General features: G+C 36.8%; 1 protein-coding gene and 1 long non-coding RNA gene across 3 annotated transcripts in view; one reads left to right on the forward strand and one right to left on the reverse strand.

Annotated features, from left to right (window-relative positions):
* The window catches only part of GRM4 (glutamate metabotropic receptor 4), a 384,313-nt gene that overhangs the window by 127,692 nt on the left and 237,402 nt on the right, over nucleotides 1-19,219 (reverse strand). The window lies entirely within an intron of this gene.
* The window catches only part of LOC148044639 (uncharacterized), a 76,264-nt gene continuing 67,248 nt past the window's right edge, over nucleotides 10,204-19,219 (forward strand). The window contains exon 1 of one of the 2 annotated variants that reach the window (XR_015697310.1): nucleotides 10,204-10,349. This is a non-coding gene — a long non-coding RNA (uncharacterized LOC148044639). Of the gene's footprint in view, nucleotides 10,350-11,697; nucleotides 11,866-19,219 lie in introns of those variants that run through there. The other variant, XR_015697311.1, reaches the window with a different exon arrangement.

Below are 19,219 nucleotides of genomic sequence, written 5' to 3' on the forward strand. Positions count from 1 at the left end.
GCATACTCCCACACTGAACACTAACCCTGTTGTTGGCAGAGAATCTTATGGTTGGCAGCCACTCACTTGACCAGATCTTTAAATTTATCTCTGAGGCATGCCACAAAACTAACAGAGTAGTCCAAGTCCAAGCTCTGTTTTGAATAAGATAAGGGGTTATCCATTTTTCAGCTCCCCTCTTCATAAGGATCATTATAAATCCTACATGTTTTTGATGATGGAAAGTCATCAGGAAGCATACTGATCATATTCACCAAGAAAGGCAGTAAATTTGCTTTTCATTCTATATATTAGGCAAGGAAGGTGATTCTCAGCATCAGAGGGATGAAGCTATTACAGCTGCTTGAATGAAAGCTGCAGGACTTAAGCTGGAACTATCACAGGAACCATTGGGCTTTTTCTGGCCTACTTGTTGGGCAGTTTATCTGGGTAATCCCTGGGTTTTGATACTGGAGCAAGGCATCAGCAACTTGATCAGCATTTATTGGAATTGCAAGAGGTCTGTACTTGGAATTTAATTCTTGGTCTGAAGGCAACAGTTTTTTTCCCCCTATAGCAATGGCTGTGAGGTCAAATCAAGCTGCTAGACTTTACAACAAGGTTAATCAATAAATCTGGGTGCTCCAAAGCTTTAATCTATTATTCAGGAATTTACTTACTTGGCAGGAGACTCTCAAACATGACTTTGGCTGGATTAGACTTTGATGTGAAGGCAAGAACAAAATAATATATGGAAAGTGATCATCCTCTGCAGTGCAAAAAAGCAAAAACTTTTCTATGGATATGACTCCAGAGTTTATATCCTAATATTTTTCCACCCACTTTTCTGAATTAATAGATTCTTGGTGATTTATCCCCTTTGATGGCTTTGATATTTTACATAATAATCCTTACTAAACTACTGGTTGCCAGAAGATACATCCCTTTTACTATGCACTCCTAATCACATCACAAATTGCAACTATGATAGTAAGATCCAGTCCCATTTCAAAGCCGTGGGCATAGTTCGCACTTCTTTAGTGCCAACACTGAACATTCAGTATGCTAGTGCAAAAAATGTAGGTGAAACCACTGGGTGAGGTCATTCATTGATTTGGAAACAGTATTATTAATATGCTGACATAGTGTTATGCAAGGCATTTCGATCAAGGCAGCCCAAGTGAGGTTCCCGAGTTCCAAACCCAGTGCCTTAATTCCACCAAGACTGAGTGATTATAGATTATGGACATTAAGAGTCACCTAAATCTAGGAATGGAATATTAACCTTGGAAGGGATAGCATTTGGTCTCCTTTCAAGGGTAGTGAGCAACTTGGGAGAGAGTGGTTCTTCCTGGACTCATGCCTCCTGCTCAATGAGCTTTTGATAGCTTCATCTGGTTTGCCAGTTGCACCCTTTCCTAGGTCAAGAGACCCTTCCCACAATCATGTGTACCTTATTCATTTCATAGCTCAATTACTGTAATGGTCCCTACATGGGGCTGACTTTGAAGAGTACTCAGAAGCTTTACGGATTCCATGTAGTGGTGCCTGATTACTTAAGAAACCATCTTTAGTGAATAAAACTGATATCTAATCAGTTTTGGTTTCATTCTATGTATATTTAGGCACAACTACATGTATAGGATGTACTGTCGACATCAGAATGTCCAGAGAAAGTAGAAGGTCATCTGACTTTCTCAGGAGCATTCCTATCTGTGTACCGCTGCATTCGATCAGAAATAGAGACAAATCAGGCAAGGAAAAACTTTAGACAAGGAAAACACAAGGTACTCTTGTGTTGTATCTCTTATAACAGCTTTTAAGGCAGTTCTGTGAGACAGGAAGCTGGCTACAGGATGTCACAATGTTCCTTTTATTAGGCAGTCAGCCATCTAAGTTAAGCATCTGTAGCTATCCATCTCAACACCTTGGGCTAATCCCTACGCATTGGCAAGAAAAAACTGAATGTGAAGACAAGAGAAATATGCAAGCAAGGTAATGCAGGACAGAGATAAAAAAGAGACCTGACTGGAAGGCAGGCAGCTCCGGGGATTTAGCACTTTTGGCTCTGATATATTATGTAAATCTTTTTTAATTTGGAAGGTGGTTTTTGAACTTTACATTTTAATAATTGATATCATAGTGGAACATTTTTTTAAAAAAGTATGAGGATTTAGCTATGTGCACAAGAAAGAAGTTAGGCTTCCTGTACATATTATGTAAAAGCCAGCTCCAGAATTTATGTCATGTTCTGGGGGTTTTCATCTGGAGATGAAGAAATATTATTTAAAGAAAATGAAGATGATTCCACTACCCCCAATCTTTGGGACAACAAAGAAATATGGCATAACCACCTTATCCTTGCCTCCTTTTCCATCCAAAATGGAAGAATAAAACTCAGCAAACAAGCTGAGGGGGGGGGGAGATGGGTAATTGTTAGAACTTGGCCCCCATAAACTTTTGAATTAAGTAGACAGAGCAAAATATTTTGAAGGCTTTTATTTTCCAACAATGAATCACAGTGAATTATTGATCCCTGCATTCTCTTGGTGCTCGCTTCTTTGTGATAAAAGGAAAAATAGTAAAAATTCTTATAAAGTGAGATTTATTCTTCCTTATCTTTCTAGACAACAAAAAGCTTCTGTCTAATAAATATCATCCTCCCTTATTCACATACTGTATTTTTTCAATTTTTCAACTTCATCTGGAAAAAAGTGAACCAGTTGCAACGCAAGGATCTATTTACAATTTATGCCAGGGCAGTCTATCTGTCCTGCCATGCCCTTCTTACCTCAACTGAGCACTAGAAGTACTGTTGTAAGATTGTCAAGTCTCAGGTATGCCCATCAGATTTGGGGATCAATATTCAAAGACTGAGGGCAAATCTATCACCTTCAGGTTGATCAGTACCCTTTATTGGCTTCTCCTAAGTGTACATTTGGGCTGCAATATAATTCTGCATAAACAATTTGACCAGGGACTATCTCAGTATTTATAACAGCAAAATATGCCCATGGAATTGTGACAAAAAGTTTCCCAAATGACTATAGAGAAAATTGCACAGAGGAATTCTAAACTGGCTTCCTAAATCCATCTCATGAATTTAATTGGTTTGTTTCACAATACAATACCATCACTGATTTTGATTGAGTCACCCAGTCATTTTGAAACTTATTTAAATGATATAGCATGCCTTTCTATATAATTTAGCCCTTCACTAAATTCAGATGAAATAACAGGTCTTGGGGGAAAAACCCAGCCTAAGAGGTTAGATATTTTTTTCCTTTTAAAGTGAAAAATATGACGCTAAATAGAGAAATAGGAAGATTAGTTAAATGAACTTCATATTTCATAGGAAGTATGTACCGAATTAATTTTTAAAAGAAAAGAAAAAAGGCATGTAATAAAAATAAAACATTTTCATTAACTTTCCCATCAGTTTACCCAAACTCACATAACCTCCTTCCTTAAATATACAGAAACAATTACCAGGACAGCTGAAACATAAATATACTTCTAACAGCACTCCTTCATTTGATACTAAGGCAAAAGTGTGATCTGCCGGGGATATTATCACTGTAGAAGCCTTTTTCTCAGTTTTGGAAAATATCCTATGGGATATTTTATTTATTTTAACACCTTCCATTTAGCCTTCCTTGTCAAGGGTGTCAGATTGGCAAGAAGCAGCAGGCGAGAGGCGTAAGTTTCAGCACTTTTTATTGCAAGAGTAAGTGACTGCGCTCTGCCGGCTGGGCTGCTGGAGCTCACCTTTTAAGGAGCTCCGGCAGACCAGCCAGCCAATGACAGTAGTTTAAACTTCCCAGGGTTTGGGCAACCAATCCCCGCTGAGCATGTGAAAACATGTAAATTAAGGACCTCCGGCAGCCCAGCCAGACAATGACAGTTGTTTAAACTTCCCGGGGTTTGGGCAATCAATCCCCAGTGAGCATGTGAAAACATGTAAAATTAACAACGTACATCCCTACGTAACAAAGGGCATATTATGAAATGGAACTGCAGTTGTTAAATACATTTCCAATAGCAAAATATGTTTGTTTTGATTTGGTTTGATTGATTGAACAAATGAATCTTAATTGTTAGTTTCTTATGCCATGCTTTTAATTTTTATTTTAATTAATAATGAAATCAAATTTCTATCAGCTAAACCAGGAAAAGGAATAAAATAAAATCCACACTCATTCTATGAAAAATATAAACCTTTCTTTAAAATCTTAGTCACAGTGGTTAGAGGATTCTCAAACTGTAGTTGCATAGTTTTTTCAAATACATTTGAATCTAAAGTAATGTTTGTAATCTAAGTGGCTTTTCCAGTCTGCAGATTGGAAATAGGAAGTTCCTCTTTGCTGTTGAAAAACTATGAGAGAGAGAAGAAAGCTAGATTAACTCCATTCATAAATAATGAGATTTGTATATTTAACTCTAGCAAGTGAGTTTGGCATTTTACTTCTCTGAATATATCACAATCTCCAGAAAGGAAAGAAGGAAATTTGGTAGAATGAAAATTCTAAGTTAACCAATTAGTGAGAATTGCAAATGTTTTCAGTTCCCAGAGGAAACATATTGTTTTATATAAACACAACATTGCACAAGTACCCAAAACCTGTAACATATTTTAAGGCTGTGAATGCTTTGACAGTGATTATATCAGCCCCTCTTTTTCCAATCAGCACATACCCCTGCTTTAAGAGTTGCATTCATTTTAAATAAGTGGATTCCTTAAAAGACCACAAAGTAAAAGGCATTTGTTCCAAATCTTTTTCAGAGTGCATAACCCTGCACTTTTCTGTTATTAGCCTTCTACATGGTTCAGAACATGCTCAGCATGTTTTCTATGAAAAAATTCACCTTCATAATATTTTAGCGTCATTCACTTTCCAAGAATCATTTTCCTTGTTGTTATTCTAGTAATTGGGCATCAACCTAAATTCCAGAGCCGTCTAAATGTAAGCGCCACTGCCCAGAATAAGCTCACAAAATTAGCACCCTGATTCTTGATGCTTTCTACACAATAAGAGAAACATGGCCTTGGAGCCAAAGAAAATTACAGCCTTTGTTTTCCTCATTTTAGACAGAAACTGGAAGCAGACCTGTCCAAAACTAGCACTGCTGACCCCTAATAGGAATGAATTACAGCTAGCATTATTTCTTCCCTAAAGAGAAAAGAAAGCAGGAGATAAAAGGCTGTGGGCCTACTTTTTTAAATAGATGGGAGAGCCAAGGCTCTCCCCTCTTCCAGGGTTGCATGACTATTCAAGAAACTACCCCCAAAAGTTGGTTCAGAGCATTTTCACAGTTTAAAAACATAAGGTGAAAGAGCTTTGATCATGTTGTAAGTCTAATGCCCCTTTTTCTGCCTTCTAAATGGTCCAATATTTTTTTTTAACTATGAATTTGAAAATCTTTAGAAAAATTGACTGGGCTGGAAATCAGCTTCCAAAAGTGTATTTACGCCTAGTGCTGTAAGTCTACCTGCCACAGTGCCATCTAGCTCACATTTAACTAGTGTCTCATTCTTTTCATTTAATGTCTGGGAGCTGGGCCAAATTTGTTGTTTTCCTCCTTATGTGGAAACAGATGGATGGAATTGCATCAACAAATTCTAGGACTAATATAGTCCAGTAAAGCAAGCAAAACAAACAGCACATCCCGAGCAGCCAGTAAACCTTCTTTTTTACATAAACTGATGAGCTCCTGAAACACGTTGGGACAGCATCTTCTCAATCACCAGAGATGACAGCTCTTTAAGGTATCTATCAGTTTCATGACTGTTTCCAAGGCAATAAAAAGAAGAAAAAAACCAACAACAGCAGCACTTCACAGCTTCAAACTTGACACAGAGAAACACAAGCAATTCCCATCTCCTATGTGAATGTGTACACTCCCAATGATGCACATAGCAAACCTGTTTCATAAAAACACATACAATTTGTTTTGTTACAACTCCACCCACCTATAAAAGTGCATTTTTCATCACTACACGCACCAAACATTTTGCCAATGGTTTGCACAGAAAAGAGGGATAGATATCTTACATTTAATTTGCTGCTCAATATCACTGTTCAGCCTGCAAACATGAGAATAAAACAGGAAGGGGAAACCAGATCAATATGTAAGCCTTCACTCAACAACACCAGGCCTGATTTGCTTTAGTAATGTTCTTTATTAATTGTGTAGAACCTTCTTGCATTCAATAAATGTAAATAGAAGTCACCTTCATGCTTTTCTAATCAAGATCGTAATTGTAGGATCTAAGAGGATGTGTCTGCTAAATGTGGGCATTCAGAGATTAGACCATAAATCGCAAGCAAAAGTGCTTCATGCAGTGTTAGATTAATTCTCATCAGTCTCATTATAATGACCAATGATCTAAGAACTAAGGGAGAGGTAAGAGGGTGGGGAAAAATGCATTGCAGCAGCATGAAGCTATACAATTGATTTGTACATTCATTATAAAGTTGCACAAACATCCGAAAGGGCTGGACTTTGCAGAGTTATGCAATAACTAGCTTTTCTAATTCTGATGAAAGCAACAGGCTTCCACAGATGCTACTGGCTGCAGATCAATAATGTCTAGAAAACTACAGTTCCCAGCCCTGCAAGGTCTATTCAAGGAAAACTTCAGAGCTAAGGAATTACTTTATAAGCAGCTCTCCACATAATGGAAGTACATCAGAGGTGGTATTCAGCAGGTTCTGACCACTTCTGGAGAACTGGTAGCGGAAATTTTGAATAGTTTGGAGAACCGGTAAATACCACCTCTGACTGTCCCCACCCCCATCTATTCTCTGCCCCCTGAGTCCCAGCTGATCAGGAGCAAATGGAAATTTTACAGTATCCTTCCCTTGGAGTGGAGTGGGAATAGAGATTTTACAGTATCCTTCTCCTGCCCCCCCCCACCAAACCATGCCCACCAAGCCATGCCACAGCTATCAAGCCCCGCCCACAGAATCAGTAGTAAAAAAATTGTATCCCACCACTGAAGTACATCATAGTGCATCAGACTCTCATGAAACAGGAATAAATATGGTTGTAATTCCACAAATACATAGACTAACCTAGGAACTAAATCTCAATTACAGTACTGAAAGAATAACAAGCAGTTAATAGTCTCTGAGTAGGCAGGAAAGATAGCAGAGTATTTTTTTTTCTTCCATTCAATTGGGTCTGATTCACAGAGACTGCCTGGATAAGTCCTCTCAATTTTCTTGAAAAGGTTTTTCAGAAGTGATTTGCCATTGCCTCCTTCCTAGATCTGGAAAAGAATGACTGACACCCCAGTGGTTTTATGCCTATAGTGGGACTAAAACTCATGTTCTCCCAGTTTCTAACCTGATGCCTTAACCACTGCACCAAGTTGGCTCCCCATAGAATTTATTCTTCTTCTTCAAATCCTGCATATTTTTTCCCTATGGCACCCTCTATAGAAAGAAATCTATTTTCTCAAGCACAATTAAAGCTATTTGCATACTTTCATTTTCTTCATTTCTGCATTCCTGTCTATAGTTGCCACCTGCTAGGCTGAAATTCTCCTGCCACTAACGGAACCTGACATATGGAGAGCATAATCATATTGTTTCCAAGTCTGAAAATACCACCATTGTGAGGTTTCACTGTGAGGTTGGCAAATTTTTTCAGTATGAATTAACTAAATACATTCTTGAAATACCCAATATAAATGGCAGTTGCTGCATTACTATATGGACTTGACCTAAATAGAATTAATTAGATTCTTCAGTACAACCCACAAGGCCCTCCTTATTCACCAGGACAATACACAGCCCATTCCAAGACTGAAATCCCATAGGCCAGCTTGGAAAACAGCTGTTAATTTAACATCTATCTGGTTTAACCCCAAGAATGCCTGGAGAAAGGAATGGCCCAAGGTATGGCCCAAGGTACCTGCTTGTGGCCTGACCATTAGTGCTCCCTCTATCAAACTACCTGGTTTTGACCTGCCTTGTTTTGTCTGGGCAAAATTGGACAGAATTTGGTGTGATGCTGGAAGAAGTGCATCTACCCTATATCAGTAGAAACAGCAAGATTCCCCTTGTGCCAATTGTGATGCTGATATACAAACTACTAAACATATTGTGTAAGACTGCCAACGAGTATGTTCTCTAGTTTTCTAGAAGATCTACATGAAACAATGTCAGAGGCGATCACCTGGAGATAAATAGATAGATAGATAGATAGATAGATAGATAGATAGATAGATAGATAGATAGATAGACAGACAGACAGACAGACAGACAGACAGACAGACAGACAGACAGACAGACAGACAGACCCACCTACTTCTCTTCTCTCATGTTCTCATCATTCACTAAATAAGTAGAAACCACTTTTCTTTGTAAACAGAATTACAGGTAATCTTTGTTTAGTGGCTGGCTTCCTTGTTTACCATGTTTCCCTAAAAATAAGACAGGTTTTTATGTTCTTTTGACTCCCAAAATAAGCACTTGGCCTTATTTTTGGGGAAATCTTATTATTTTTGAGGTGCAAGAGGCAGCGAGCATGGTCACCTCATGGCTGCTGCTGTGTTGCAATATTTTGGGGGAGGACTTATTTTTTTGGGAGGGCTTATTTTAGCCCATGCACTTCAAAGCCCGATTGGGCTTATTATCTGGGGAGGTCTTATTTTCAGGGAAACAGGGTAATGACTACTAATAGTTATGATGATGATATAAAAATAACTCAAATTTGCAATCTTTGGTCATAAAGCAAAGGAAAGCTGGAGAAAGCTCATCAGCACAGTTGCAGTTTCCCTTGGTAACCACTTGGCTTAATTCCCATCCCAATTGTGTCACTAAACAAGGATACCTGTATTTCAAAAACTATTTTCATCTCTATTGTGAAATTTGTTTGCTTACTCTTATTTTTAATATTGCTAGAGGTCCTCTTAGCTGAAATTTCTTTGCCTCTCATGTCTCCCATATACAGTACACAGTGAAACATAAGTTCTCTCCTTCCTACTGTATAGTAAACTAAATTTGCCAACTCTTGGAGTCTTGCAAAACCACTAGTAAGACACAGCAGAAGCTTATAACCTATGCCAAAGCATAACACAGATTTCATTTCATTAACCCCACAAGCCTTATTTTCCTTACCATTTTAGACATTGCCCTAACTCAGGCTAGGATTCCTTTATAGGCCTCACTATGGTGCTTGGCAGAAAATCAAACAGAGGACTTTAAATCTTTTCCTGGACAAACTCCAGAATAAGAACTTTACTTCAATGTATGTGCCAAAAACGGATACATTTAAAAACCCCAAGGTTGCTAAACTATTAGTAAATGATATCAACTTTTATGGGAATGTCTGCTGATAATCCTTTCACAAATAGTCCTGCAATGCACAGTTGAGGTTTTCTCTTTTCATTAAGTATGTTCTTTTGATTGTATCTACAATGTGCTGCTAATTACAAGAACCATCTGGGTGGTCAATGTATAATATCAAATTTTGCAAGCATTAGATTGTAAATTTATTTCAACAGCCAGAAAAAACCCAAATGATAATGATGTCAAATTTCCTGCCTCTTTTCTCATGCCCCATTCAGGAAAATGCTATTATCGTATCCATTGATAACAGAACAAAACCCTGATTTCTAATTCCAAATTTTTGTGAGCTTATTGTGGTTCTAATTTGGGAAAGGGAAGGAATTCTGCCTCTGGTTAGAGATATTCCTCTCAGGCACTCAGCAGACAGTTTCTACTGAAGTTTCAAGTATGCGTCACACAGCTTTTTAAAAATCGTAATTCATTTACTCTTTTCTTTTGACACATCTTATCCCATAGTTAAATTGCATGTGACCTTTCCGTTGATTCTATTGAAATACACTTTAAATGCTCCCATGTACAATTCATACTTATTTCAATAGAGAGATGACATTTGTGTTCTGCCTGGGTCTCCCCACTTTTTTTTTTAAAGTCAAAGCTGGAGCTATGTGAAAGAGAAGAGGAAAGGGAAAGGAAGAGAAAAGCAGCAGAATTATTCTGGTTCCTAGTAATGACAATTCCCTCCATCATCATTTTTTTCTTTTTCTCTGGAAAGGAATATAGTACCAAGACATCAGGGATCAGCATTGCTCATTGGCCTTATTTATGCCCTTATGTTTGTTCTGCTTTAAACCTGGGAACTCTTCCAACAGCAGCTAAATTTAGAAAAAGTTACAAGGTGCTCTGCCTGAGGAAGGGAGTACACTAGCTGGTGGAATCCAAATAGGCAGATAATCAGAATGTTTTGTATGGTATGGCTTCAACACAACAACTTACTGAGAAGTGAAAAACAACAAGCTTGGCCCCATCTCTTCCTGTTTAAACAGGGATAGGAATGGTCTCTACAAATGTAAGGTAAGATTTTTGATGGGAAGAAAAATAACTTTCAGGGCTACAGAGCCAAATCTGGAAGCCTTATCCCAGATATCTATGTTAGCTGCATTTTTTTTAATTTACTTATCCCATCCCATCTTAATCTCAAGGCCAGAAGACAAGGCAGTGCTGTGTACAGATTTAAATTCCCCAAAGTCATTTTTTTTCTTCTTCTCCTTTTTTGAAAAGTTTCACATTTATTTTTTGGTGGAAGACTTTTCAGTTCCTTTGTCATCTTCGGATAATGCAAGTGAAAATGACCCTGCTAATTTTGAAGCTTCTGTTCACAGTATATGATCTCCATCTTAAAGTTGTAGGCTAGAGATCTCAAATGGCTCTATCAAAAACTCCAGCTGCTTTGAATTAACTTCAGGATCCCTCTGTGTTATGAACATAAGAGATATGGGAGAATGTGCTGTCACCACAGAGCTCCCAAATTAATTAGTCCCTTGGTGCTCCTCTATCTAGTCATGTGTGTGGTAGTTTTGCACCAATTAATGAATGATAAAATTATGAATCATCCAGTAACAGACTGCAAATAGCTTACAACAAATTAATGGAATATAAATTAACAAAGTGTGAATAGCCAATTACGAAATCATATAACATAATAGAGTACAAAAGGAAAATGAAAGAGAAAAGAACCATTTTCTTGTCAATTCCACCTAATTATAAGACAATAGTTTTTTAAAAATCAGATATTCATATCCAAATATATCAAAGTTACACTGAAGAAAACATAGAAAAGGTTTATCTGTAAATTGGTCCTTAATTTTGACATCAATGGAAATCAGAAGACTGGATGATATTTTCTATTGTCATCTATGAAAACCTGAGTGCCAACATTTGCCTTGATGATATATCATCAATAGAAGGAAGAAACAATGGATGCAAATTTATCAGGGAGAGAACCAACCTAGAACTAGGGAGAAATTTCCTGACAGTTATAATAGTTAATCAGTGGAACAGCTTGCCTCCAGAAGTTGTGGGTGCTCCAACACTGGAGGTTTTTAAGAAGAGTTGGGGTAACCCATTGTCTGAAATGTTATAGAGCTTCCTGCATAGCAGAGAGTTGGACTAGAAGACCTCCAAAGTCCCTTCCAATTATGTTATGCTGTTTTTATTATTCTATATACATCTGATTTTCTTCAGTAGCAGTAAACATTCCCCAAGCCCAGAAGCAGACATGATAGAATGAAATGGAGAACAGCAATGGAAAAACACAAATAGTATTCAGCTTCTGAGAAAAGCTGCATGTGGGTCAATGTGACTTCTTCGCTAAAAGTGCCAGTGTGTGAAACCTTAGTACATGTCGATGACTGCATTGTTTTGATAAGCTAAAGAATATTCACGGCATCACTGGCAATGCATCTTCTGCACCTTTGAAAATAACAATCACAGTGACAGAGACACTGAGATGAGACACACCAATGGAGCAATAGAAAAACAATTACAGAGGCAAAGTGACCCTTACTACTGAAAGAATTTTGGACAGAAGGTGAGGGACAAAAAAAATCTCCATACCTGCCTCCAGAAACACTCCCAAAAAGACACATACTCTGAAATGAAGTGCTACACCATCTTTGAGCAATATAAAAGCTAGAAATTCATTTTCAAAAGTTGGGCATTCAGAATGGTTTCAGATGTATTAACTTAAAAGTAGATTTTCATGGCAAGGTGCAGATATGAGCTTCTAATTCAGGTTACTTTCATGTATTGGTTTGTCAGTACCACCACTGTGATGATTTGTTTATGTGCAGTTGCAATATTATGTTCTCATTTCCATACAATTCCTTTCATTATACTATATTACTTAGGTAGATGGTGTGTTGTTTCTCTCTTATATTGTAAAACCTGGATGATCTTTTTTTTTTAATTATTGCTGTAGTGACCGGCGTGTTATTCACAAATGGTTAATTCATTGGTCCTTGTCAGTGTTTCTCTTTTATCTCCGGGAAAGCAAATTCAAGGGTAGATTAATGGGCTCTACTCCACCAAAGTTTATGACCCTACAAATGTGTTAATCTTTAAGACATTCCTAAGGCTGTATGTTCTTTTCACTGTTGTAAACTAACATGGCTACTTTTCTGGAATCCTTTAACATTCTTGATCTTCCCCTCAGCGATAGGACAATGCATGGGCTGGTCATCTGTAACATTTGTTCATAAATAAGAGCAGCAGCAAGGGAGGTTTTTGTCAATCATTTAGTTGGGGATGGACACTGGCTAATATTTCCTCCTCTGTGGCTTATTTTAGCAGTATCTGCTGAAGGCCGCAAGCTTGATGCACTCTTTAATAATCCAGAAGTGTGCTGACAGGAACACTTCATTAACAGGCCTCTGAAATCTAAATCCACCTCCACTCTTTGAAAATTTATAGCCCAACAGCACATCTAGTCACATTCCCCAGACTAATGTGCCTCTCAAGATCTCACTTAATAGATATACAAGACTGCAGCAAAGAAGGTACAAATTTGGTTTTTTTTTGACCCCTGACTACCAAAGACTAAAGTTTTGGATGAAACATCCTTTGACCTCTCTTATATAACTTCAAGCACATTTCTTGAAAATGCCGAAGCTGGAGGCTTTGGCATTTGCAAGATTGTGAGCAGATTGTAGATTGTAAAAAGAAAGATTGTGAGAAGATTTGTGGATTATGAGAAAAAAGCTCAGAAAATCAGCTAGTCAATTTGGTATAAGATGCTGGACTAGAAACTGGAAGACTATGAGTTCTGGTCCTCTCTGAGTCATGAAAGCCTATGGAATAGGTCTATATTAAGTTCTCTCTTGCAGTCCAACCCATCTTACAGAGTTGTTATTGGGAAGATAGGAGATGGCGACATTATATACACTGCCTTGAGTTCTACAAATAAAGATGAGATATAAATCTATGTTTGTTGTTGTTTACCTTTGCCATAAACCAAGAAAATATGCTTAATTACTACCAAATAACATTGTCCCAACACTACAGAGAAGATATGTGGTTGAATATTCTTGAGAAATTTTCAATTCCTGGACCAGCGATAGGCTGCATCTCACAAAGCTTGTGGGGGGATTGTTCAGGTCATCTAGTGCACTTTAAATTGAATTTGGAAGGAGGGGGAGACCAATATCTAAAACCAGTAGTGGGATTCAGCCAGTTCGCACCATTTGGGGAGAATCGGTTGTTACGTTTCTGAGCAGTTTGATGAACAGGCTGTTGGAGGAAATCATTAGGGCAGAGAACCAGTTATTCAATTATTTGAATCCCACCACTGCCTAAAACCATATTCAGAGCCCAAGAAAGAAGGAATGGTTGCTCAGAAATACATCAGAAGATGCATCAAGCAAATTTAAGAAAAGCAATATTAAAGGACTTGGAAGTCTATACAGTCACTAATGCATAGAATAGAGGGAACAAACAGAAAGAACTTGAAATCCTGATATGGGGACTACAACCAATACATGGTTTTTGCGATTATTAAAACCTAATGAGAAGGAAACCGTGCTTGGAATACAGCATAAGAAAGAATCTATAATTTGTTTTTTTTAAAGGGAAGTGGGATCATATTGTAAGGAAAGAATGCCCATATTGTACTGAAAGTCTGTCAAAAGTATCTGATTAAGGAGCCAACATCGCGACAACACATCGCACGGACCAAACAGTCCGGGTCTGTCAATGAAACTTTTGTCTTTGGACAGTCCAGTAGGACCTAAACTGTCCCAAAGAGATGGTGACAGGGAAGCCACAGCCTTGCTGGTCACAGGGACATCACAAAGTCCCTGTTTGACCCAAGGGTAGTGCTTCCAACTGAGGACAAAGAGGCAGCCGCCAGGCTGGCATAGTCGGAGACGGCTCCTGAAGAAAGAGATGAAGCAAAAGCATTCCATCTGGTGAGGTTTTTTTTTCTTTTTTTACTTTTAGAAGATCCGTGTTAAGAAACTTTTTTTTTCTTAAAAAAAATAATAACAACTAGTCTCCAAAGTAAGAATAAAGCGGCGATTTTGACATTTATTGGACTGCTACTAGAAGATTTCCTGCTCTAGTTAGTAACAATGTTTTGTGGATTGAAGTAATTGCAACATTTCCTGTCTCCCTGCTTGTAGTCTATGGCAGTGTTTTTCAACCACTGTGCCGCGGCACACTAGTATGCCGTGACATAGTGTAAGGTGTGCCGTGGGAGAATTACTTTATATATAGTCAATATAGGCACAGAGTTAATTTTTTTTAACATTTTCTAATGATGGTGTGCCTCGTGATTTTTTTCATGAAAAAAGTGTGCCTTTGCACAAAAAAGGTTGAAAAACACTGGTCTATGGACTGATCTTTTTTTCTGTTTTTTCCTTTTTACTATCCTAATTTTTTTTTTGTTGGCTAAATTAAATTTCTTCTCTTACTTCAACAAATTTTTCTTTCTTTTGGTTAAAATTATATGAAAGATATTTAAGGGAAAGCAAAAAAAAATAACAATTGACTAATTATTGAATCTGCCATCTGGAAGCCAAAGTCTGAACTTTGTTTCTGTTTTGGATACAATGTATCCTTTGTTCTGCTTCACTTGGTTTCACTGACCTTGCAATGGAAGGGTTTGGAATTTGCTTATAATACTTGATAAGACTCAAAGCACGAAACCTGTTTTTGTTAGTGCTTCTGGTAAATATTTTGGCAAGAGAAGGAAAAGACAAGCAAGAATAAAAACCCTCCTATTTTAAAAACTTTGAAAGAACTGGTGTTTAAGATTCAAAATAAATACAGACACATTTCCTAAAAATTTTGCAGGCTAGAGTGGCAGTTTCCTTTTCCTATTTTTTTTTTCTTTATATTTCTTTACATTTTGAAAAATGGATCAATATTCAGAGGAAGAAAATCTAATAATCCAAAAAATCCTGGCTGGACTTCAAAATATTGCAGAAGGACTTGAGAGATTTGACAAGAAAGTTTATGGGGTGCTATAGTTAAAGAGCAGGGGTTGGAGCCCAAGAGATCAAAGAAGAGAATGGAAATATAGAAAATAAAGATAAGATGTCAGATGAATCCATCAATGGACTAAATACGAGTGAAAGTGAAAAGAAGGGAAGCTGGAAAAGTGTTTTTGACAACTTGGAGCCTTTCTTTCAACTTCAAGATACAGGAGGGGGAAAAAGAGTGAAAAAGATGGAACTAAGAAGACAAATATATCCAGAAACAAGTTTGATAACCAAAGCTAAACCTACGTTAATAACAATTAAAGAGCAACGAAACTACATGAGAGATCCTTTGAGCTACAGAGTGCGGAGAGAAATGTTAAACTCTGAAAAGATTCTAATAACTGAAATGACACAACTGCTGGCGAGAGAGAAAGGATTATTTTGCTACTGGAAAGACACTGGCTGATAATGCCAATTGATGATAAAAATTAGCTAATTTTTGATGGTTAATAAGTAGGGATTTTAGTATTTTGTAGACTCTTATAGATTATCATTGAATGTTTAGTTGCTAACATATAATATATCATGATATTAACAATAAAAGGATAACCTTAATTAGGATAAATAACCAGGCCACAAATTGCAACTGAGTTTTGGTGGTATGATAAAGCCTATTAATTTGTGTTTCAGACCTTGTTATGAAGCTATACATAATTTGGATTAGAATAAGAGGTGATGTGACATAAATAGCAAACAATTGTTTTCTTTTATTTTCTTCTCTGTCTTTCTCTAATTACAATAATAAAAGGGGATGTTAATGCATATCTTGGAGATTATCAACTAGACACTTTAATTTGGATTAGAAATGGCAAACAATTGTTCTTTTTTTCTGTCTTTCAACTATAAAAACAAAAGGGAAGGTTAACATATACTTTGGTGATTATTAACTAGAAATGTCAACATTTTTCCTTTTCTCTTTAGATAGTTTTAGACTTTGAATGGTCATTTTTTTAACACATATTAATAGATTGTTATTTAGAGATTGTTGCTTTTTGCGTTTGTGGAGAGAAGAGGAGAGAAAAATGTAAATAACCCCTAGTTAACTATAATAATAATAAAGATATGTTAGCGAGTGGAAATGTTAGATGTCCTACTAATTGACTTTTTTTTTTCTTAGAATATGTTATAAAGATATAAAGATATGGCAGATTGACTGGAACTGGGGCAAGGGGGAAAAAAATTCCAACAGGTGGCTGTGTTTTTGAATCTTAACTAAATGAAAATTGTGGTATGGTGATAGTAAAATATATAAATTTTTAACATATACAATTTAAACTGAATGGAATATATGTGATTGTGGACAGAACACACAAAATGTACTTGTGACCAATGGATACGTTTCTACAAGATGTAATAAAAGATGATGCTTTTCTTTTTGTGTTTTTTCTGTAATAAAACTAATAAAAAAATTATTTTAAAAAGTATCTGATTAAAAACTAAGGGAGAAAAGTAGCAAAATTAACATAATACATAGATGAAATCTTTACAAATGAGATAGTTAAAATCCAAGAAGCATGACACTTTGGACATAGTAAGAAGGTTGAGCTGAATAATTTTTATTTTCCAAAAGGGCAAAGGGTCCAATGTATCAGAAATCACATAACAAGTAGAATTATATATTTATATTATAGAATTATAGATGTATAGAAATGTAGAATTGATAAGTGAGAATACCTGGGAATTATGTATATAACTGTTTAAAACTCTTTTCAACCTTAACTCTAAAAATGCAAATATTAAATGCATCAGTTTAAAACAAAAAATAAACCAAATATCAACACCACAAAATCTCAACAGACAAGATAGTGGGCAAAGGGAATTCCATTCAAAGCTCCATCACCGAAAGTCTCTTTTTTCCAGTTATTGCCTCCTAATCTTCAATGCTGTTGGTACCCAGGGAAGTTGGGTTCAAATGATTATTTTAACTTTTTTTTCAATCATAAAACGAGCAATAGCTAGTTGCAGAATTCCTGATGTTTATGTAATTTAAAAATACCGACTTTCAGATATAGAAGTTTTGAACTGAGTCACAGGTTTGATTGACACATGACTGTAAGCCTGGAAAACTGCTACTTGTCTCTGTGGACAGACATCAGAATCAGTGCCATAGTTTCAACCATTTTCAGGCAGTAAACCTGAAAAAATTGTAATGCCCACTCTTAAAGAAACTTAAAAAAATAAATCTCAATTTCCTCAAAGTGAATTGGGGTGGGGGAGGAAAATGCTAGGCATACCCTTAAGTGCAATGGAGTCCCCAGCTACCTGAATCCTTGCTGTAATAAAAACATTGAGTTGCAGGTGTTTGTCCATTTTTGCTAGATATCAAGAACGCACAAAATCCTTTTGATTGCATTGTCCAAAGTGGGTAAGGATAAGATAAAAAGTACATTTGATTTTAATTAAATTAGCATTTAAGTATTATTAAAATAAATTTTATTATCAATTAAATTAAGCTGAGACCAGACTTTCCATTGCAAAACAAGGCAGTTGTTAAGTAAATTGTGCCCAGTTCTATTACTTTATTTTGGCCAAAGTTGTTAAGGGAAACACTGCAGTTATTACATGAATCATACATGAACCATTACATGAGTTATTAAGCAAATCCAGCTTCCCCCATTGACTTTACTTATCATATGCCGTGAGGAAAATTGTTTGATCAAGTGACCATGGGGATATTATGATGGTCTTGAGTGCGAGGAGCAGTTGTAAATCACTTTTTTCAGTGACATTGTAATTTTGAACAGTCACTAAATAAATGGTTGTAGGTTAAAACAGCCTCCTTCAAGTCCCTGGAAATTGACACCACCTCCTAAGAAACCCTGGCACAAGATCGATCAACATGGCACACGTTGATCCACCAAGGCTGCCAAACATCTGTGGACAGAAGAACAACCATAGCACAAGAGAAGCGAGCACTCTGCAAAGCCAGAGCTGCAAATGCTGCAACAATGGTGCCCACACATGTCTGACAGACATGTGGCAGAACATTTTGTGCCCGTATAGGCCTTTCCAGCCACCTGGGGACACATTGTGGACAGCCCACAACCTGTTAGATATCAAGGTCCTCTTTGAACACAATGGACCAACAACACCATACTAACAGCCTTTATTTAATCATATCATAAATGCTGACCAGTAGTGATATCAAAGGTTAGATTTTTTGGTTTTAGTGAAATAAACAATAACAAAGTGGTGGTTGCATTAATCAGTTTTGGTAATTACCATGTTTTCCCGAAAATAAGACAGGGTCTTATTTTCTTTTGAACCCCCCCCCAAAAAAAAATAAGCACGGCCTTATTTTCAGAGAGGTCTTATTATTTGTGAGGTGTAGGAGACTGTGAGCATGGTCACCTCATGGCTGCTGCTGAGTTGCAATATTTTCAGGGGGGCTTATTTTCAGGGAGGGATTGTTTTAGTACATGCACTCAAAAGCCTGATTGGGATAATTATCCAGGGAGGGCTTATTTTTGGGGAAACAGGGTAGTGCCTAGTTCCCATTTAAAATACAAGTGCTATTTTAAGATATGCTGTATCATGAGCCAACACCTGCAAATCTGCTACTTGACTTCAGGGGCGTTGGTAGTCTGGAGGTTTTTGATTAAGAATTTGTTTTAGTTCTTCATCACATCTACCTGAATTCTTGGGCATAAAAATGTGAAGAATACCTGGGGAATGTATCTTCTGCTATGAATCATAAACACCAAAAATGGATAGTCGTTTAAACTAAGAAATTTGATTGTTGCAATTATGTAAATAGAACCTAATTAACTTCTTCCCTTGTTTCTTCAAAATCATAGCTTAATTAGCTCTGGAAATTGTGTATTTGTTCTTATTTATTTTCCTCCAGTCAAATTTCACAGTATTTCTCACCCATTTAAAATCACTAGATTGAATAACATCTGCAAA

This window comes from Thamnophis sirtalis, unplaced genomic scaffold (genome assembly GCF_051295495.1).
Source record: "Thamnophis sirtalis isolate CommonGarterSnake01/CBP01778 unplaced genomic scaffold, rThaSir2_p1.2 scaffold_7, whole genome shotgun sequence".
NCBI classification, from domain to species: Eukaryota; Metazoa; Chordata; class Lepidosauria; order Squamata; family Natricidae; genus Thamnophis; species Thamnophis sirtalis.